Genomic DNA, 6532 nt, shown 5'->3' on the forward strand with positions numbered 1-6532 from the left:
TCACACTTAAGTGGTGTTGTTTCTATGTAACTATGTTACTATGTTACTACTACTATATTAGTTCCATACATATATTGATAAAATCAAGTATATATATAAAATATGTATGGCAGTTAGTCCTTGACTTATTACTATAGTTGGGACTGGAACTTCCATTGCTAAGCGAGGCAGTTGTTAAGTGAGTTGCATCCAATTTTATGCCTTTTTTTGCCATGTTCATTCAGTGAATCCAGCTTGCCACATCGACTTTGCTTGTTGGAAACCGGTTGAGAAGATTACAAATAGTGATCACATGATACTACATCCATTGAAAATACATGCCAAATACCCAATTTTTGATCATGTGATCTCAGGATGCTGTAACAGTCATAAGTGCAAGCACTGGTCGTAAGTCACTTTCCGCTGCAGTGTAACTTTGGTGGTTGCTAAGTAAATAGTCATGAATCGAGGACCACCTGTAATGTGTTAGGGCAGTCTACTTCAGTTTTGGTATTCTGCGGGCGGTGTGGACTTCAGCTTCCAGAATTTTCTTACCAGCATGGCCATTATTAACAATTCTTCACATTGTAGTCCACATGTATGAAATGGGATAGGTTCAGGGGTGGGTTTCAGCTAGCATTACCGCTGCGTGCTCATGTGCAGTTCAATGGAAATTGTTCTGCGCATGGGCAGAACTAAAAAAAAAAGATGGCAACAGCAGCAACCGGGGAACTGGTTTGGGGGTGTGGCCAGCCTGGTGTGCTGCCGGTTCTGCAACCTAGGCCGGCATTCTACTACTGGTTCGGCAGAACTGGGCCAAACCAGTAGGAATCCACCTCTGCATAGGTTGTATAGGAGGAGGATGTGACAGAAATGAAGTCTGAATTGTTGTAGTACTCAAGAAGCTTAGGGCAAACACAATGCTCTGCCACAGAATTAGGCACAGGAAAAAGAATCTGGAAAGGGAAAATGGAAGAAATGCAAATTTTCCCTTACTAAAATAACCTTTGCTTTGGCAGGCTAGAAACATTGATGGCTCTGATGCTGAGGTGGCCATTCTTATCTTCTCTTTGCCTAGTGTTTGTATATTACTTTTCATAATATTTATTTTTAATATGGATTTTGGTATTTTTATAGCAATAGCAATAAATATAAATGTATATTTATATCTGATGGTTTTATATTTTCTGTTTTATTGATTGTTGTACATCGCCCAGAATTGCTTTTTGTGGGGGAAAAAAAAGGGGGGGGGAGTTATATAAATTAGATAAATAAATGAATGATCTAGGATGGTATGCATCATCTGCTTTTTGATCTGTACTTCTGTTTCTAAACTTGACATTAAGCTAGGGGAGCTGACATTTAAATGTTGGAGTTTTACACCATGATTTATATATTTTAGTTTTAGAAATATGTTGAAATTAAATTTCAACTTCTTTTAATTAGGTTTATTGGCCTTGTTTTGTATTGTTATGTAATGTTTAGTGTTATATTGTACATTGCTGTAATTTATTTTACTACTATTATTAGACAACCTGGGGGAAAGGCAGAGTATTCTAATAAAAGAAACCCAAACTAGAATAACTAGGAGTTTAGATTGGACAGTTTGAACATCCTTCTAGGGTCTTCCTTTGCCAGCAAAATCTTATCTTGAATATCTAACTACCAGCTAGCTCCATTTCTTCCTTTTTGGGTTTGCTTCGTTTTTCTTCAAAAAAAATCTGGAGGTGAAAGAAGACCAGCTTGCTCTTATTCGGACAAATGAAAAATATAGCAGGGTTACCCTTTTTTAATGATCATTTAAAGAAAGTATTTCAGCAATGAATCAGGTCAAGTTATATCTGCACTACGCTTTAGAGCCAAGGTGGCGCAGTGGTTAAAAGCAGCACTGCAGGCTACTGCTAGATCAGCAGGTCAGCGGTTCAAATCTCACCGGCTCAGGGTTGACTCAGCCTTCCATCCTTCCGAGGTGGGTAAAATGAGGACCCAGATTGTTGGGGGCAATATGCTGACTCTCTGTAAACCGCTTAGAGAGGCCTGAAAGGCCTATGAAGCGGTATATAAGTCTACTGCTATTGCTATTGCTATTTAGAGTTTTCCAATAAGCTAGCCTGTTTTTTGTGCTTTTTAAATAGCAACTTAATCTGCAAAAATCAACAAACCACTTTTTTGTGACATGTACACAAAAACAGAATTGCTATTAAAGCACACAGGAACCAAATCTGTTGCTTGTATGTGTTGTGGCGAATCTCCCTAGAGTGACACTTTTCCTTCTCAAGGCCTACAGAGGACAAGGCAATGAAGCCAAGTGGTTTTTAAAAATTAAGGTACCAACTATAAATAGATTTGAGATCCGTGCTGCCCAACTCCAGCCAACCACTAGATGACAGCAAAACTTCCCACATTTTGCTGCCATCTGCTGGGTATTTGATTTTTTGCAGCACATCCGTTACTCCTATCCTGCACTTTTCATTCCAAGGAAATATTCATGGATGTGCAAACTACCATGATCACCTTTTTTTCTTACTTAAAGGGCATAAGATCCAAGAATTCTCCGTAGGATCTAGATAGTGAATGCTGGGGTTTTGCCATCTACCCTTCTTTACATCAACTCAAAAGTATAGCAATCTAGATTTATGAACACGCTCCCTGGTAAATATGAAGAGGGGGGAATAAGATGCCGCAAGCTCATACAGAAACCCATGTGCCCGTTTCTGCCACATAGCATATGTTGCTGGAGGGTCGGGGTCCCTCCCCTGAACTCTGCAGGACGGTCTTGTGAGGCTCTTCAGATGAGTCTCTGGGGGACCTGACTGTTGGAGTGGAGGGAAGCGCCTGGGTTAGGAATAACTGCCACCCAAGCCTGTCAGCTTGTTGTACAGGAAGTTAGGAAGGCGGATGCATTGTGCGGAGCTGATAACTCAATACAACGCTCCTTCCTGGCCTTGCCAGCTGCCTCCCCTCCCCTCCTCCTTCGCTGGTTTCATAATATCCCACAGGCCCAGGGGAGGGCCTGGAGGGGAGAGGGTTCAACGGGGCCTCTTCCAGGCATCATTTTGGCTTGGCGTGTTTCTTGTACCGCAAAGTTCAGTTCTTCCAGTGAAAACAATAGTGTAACTTTCATGAATAAGACTGCCTCGGGGCAAGCTGACCATCTTTCTCCTTTTTCCACCAAATCACCAAGTACCCCTTGAAGGGAAGGAAGCCTGGATGCTCTCATTCTAGAAGACCGATTGTCTACCAGGCAGCAGCAATGGATGGAGCCACTGAGGAATAAGGAGGGCAACTACACTTGAATGGCAATACCATTCTAAACGCCCATCCCTCCCCACTTCTGCACATTTTAGAGTTATTTGTTGTCAGGGTGATTTCTACTTGTTGCATTTCCCTTTGGCCTGCTCCAAAAGTGTCCTTGAGAGCCCTATAGTTCCCCTTCCTGAGCCCTTTTCATTTTCTGGATAACATAGGGCAGAATTCCTTTCTTTTATGCTCACAGAAGCCTTCAGGGAATATCCAGAAATAGGCCTCACCCTTGATGGTTTTGAGGGGTCCATATGGCAGAAGGAGACAGGAGGCACCACAAAAACCACAGTAACTGCCTTCCTGTGGTGGGCAGTCTTGAAAGATGCAACCGTGAGGCAGAGCAAGGTAGGAAAAGGATGGGGACTTAGAAAGGGAGAAACATAGACACAGCAATGTGCCCGCCTGGCTGATGAGATTGTTATATAGTTTGTAAAAGGGACTGTGTGTGTGTCACTCCATATTCTGTCCTGGACTATTAAGAGCTACAAATCTTTTTCTTTGACTCAGTTGCATGAGCCTAATAAATAGTCGAACAGTGATCAATTAACGCTAGCTTCAGTCCACAGTCTGGTGTATTCTTCTCTGTGAAAAAGATCATTGTAATTTGTGTGGTATATTTCAGAAAATAATTACAATGGATTGAATTCTGAGGCTGAATTGGTATCTGATATTCTTCTGCATGCATAACAACTCTGCATGATATAAGGTTCCTGCCTTCGCTTTTCAATTATGCTACATGGAGTTTTCATTTTCAGTCTTTTTTTCCTTACAATTCCAACCCCAGTTTTGGTTTTGTCATAACTGCAGCCACATTGACCCAACATTTCTATTGGGGGGGATTTTTTCCTCTGTGATTTCATAAGTAACCATAGTGTGTGCAAAATTTCAGATATGCCCTTTGAATATTATTTTGCACCTTCTTTAGCCCAGTTGTTAAATAACACTAGTTTCCATGAGAACATTTGGAAATCCCACTGCTCATTTATTTATAAGTACAGTAAGTACATCATTACGTAAGAATATATTTTTTTCCTGGACTTCCTGTTTTAACTTGCAACTTAGAGTAGAGTAGAATAACAGAGTTGGAAGGGACCTTGGAGGTCTTCTAGTCCAACCCCCTGCTCAGGCAAGAAAACTGTACCATTTCAGACAAATGGTTGTTCAATTGCTTCTTTAAAACTTCCAGTGTTGGAGAATTCACAACTTCTGGAGGGAAGTTGTTCCACTGGTTAATTGTTCTAACTGCCAGGAAATTTCTCCTTAGTTCTAAGTTGCTTATCTCCTTGATTAGTTTCCACCCATTGCTTCTTGTCCTGCCCTCAGGTACTTTGGAGAATAGCTTGGCCCCCTCTTCTTTGTGGCAACCTCTGAGATATTGGAACATTGCTATCATGTCTCCTTAGTCCTTCTGTTCATTAAACTAGACATACATACTCAATTCCAGCAATAATTCTTTATATGTTTTAGCCTCCAGTTCCCTAATCAACTTTGTTGCTCTTCTTTGCACTCTTTCTAGAATCTAAACATCTTTTTTACATTGTAGTGACCTAACCTGGATGGAGTATTCCAAGAGTGGCTTTACCAAGGCATTACAAAGTAGTATTAACACTTCACATTATCTTGTTTTTTTATTTTGTGATTTGTTTTTCAAAAACACATTTAACAGTACTAATATATGTTAAATTGTGTACGTCTACTTTTTCTTGCTACTCAAAATTTGCTGAAATGTTGGTTACTTTTTCATTAGAGAGACTTATTTTGCTACATGTCTCGCAATGCAAAGTTGGCATATTTTGACAGATCTATAGATTTTGGATTTTCTCTCTCTTTAAATTTGCTTTTGAAATTGCTATTCTTAAATCAGAGAACAGGTTTGGTTGTTGTTGTGATTGTTGGAAAGCAAAGCACAACTGAATGTTGCCTAATCTATTTTTAAAATTGGAGTATTCTCCATTGCAGGTTTCATTTGTGCATATAGGAAGGGGCTGCAGGGATATAGGAAGCAAAAAGTACTCTTTTCCTCAATTAGACATTACTCAAATTATATTTAGTTTGTAAACTTCTTTTTAATAAATGCAAATTAAACCAACTTTCTTAGCTTATTGGATGAATGCATTTCCACTGCCATCTTATTGTTATAGTAAGTCACAGTATTAATGCTGGGGATGGAGGCTGAGTAATAAATCCTTCCAATGTATAACATCTAGCATATATAGCCTAGCTTATGAAAAACATTTCTTCATGTTAAACAAGCCTAAAAGGTTGTCATATTTTTCTGAACTTTCCTGGTGAAATTCTAATGATTATCTCATTTCTTATACTCCTAATGTCTAACCCATATTAGTCTACTCTCCAATGATTACTTTACCTTATTGGAACAGTGACATGCCTCAAACAATACTGATTCCTAGTAATTCTTACTAGTAACTCTCTGCTCCTTAATTACTTTGGTTAATTACAATGTACATAGAACGTGGGTAATAGTTGAAGGAGGATAATGAAAGTTGAAGCAAGCAGTCTGAAATACAAGCATCTCTCCCCCCCCCACTTTTTCCCCACCTGCTACAGAAGGCCACACTTCCCAAAGAGGCCATGCCTCTCAAGGAAGAAAACAAAGACCTCTTTATCACTCCAACCCCACCTACACATTTCGGAAATTTGCAAGCACAAGAACCTGTCTTAAAGGCACAGGTAGGTTCTCTGTCCATTCCTGGGCTGTATTGAAAAGAAGCTTCAACACAATAAACTCTATTCTAGAATTAGGAACTACAGTACATATATTTAAAGGGTCATAGTTCGTTCATTGTCCCCCATCTATATAGATCAGACATCTAAAATTCAACAATATTAGCTATCACGAAAAAAACATACCTGAACTAAGCTTCAAATATGAAACTTGAGAGCAAGTTTATAAACTTCCTTTTTATAAATAAGATATCCAAGTATTCTACATTAAGCAGAATTTCTATACAGATATATACTTTCCCAATGGTGCAAGCTAGGAGACAGGAAAAGTGTTTTTATTAAATATTAAAGGATAATGATTAAGTATGTTCACTTACCATCAGATTGAGAAGATGACTTTCAGTATCATAAAATATAAAAACCAATGAAAACACCAAATTACTATAGTGGTGACATGGACACCTAGGTCCTAAGTGAAAAGAAATTACAAATTAAGAAATCAGGTATCACGCTAGTACTACCCAGCAGGTTTTAAAGAACTCAAGTGTGAAGTCACTAATCATTT

The sequence above is a fragment of the Thamnophis sirtalis genome, unplaced genomic scaffold (genome assembly GCF_051295495.1).
Source record: "Thamnophis sirtalis isolate CommonGarterSnake01/CBP01778 unplaced genomic scaffold, rThaSir2_p1.2 scaffold_3, whole genome shotgun sequence".
NCBI lineage: Eukaryota > Metazoa > Chordata > Lepidosauria > Squamata > Natricidae > Thamnophis > Thamnophis sirtalis.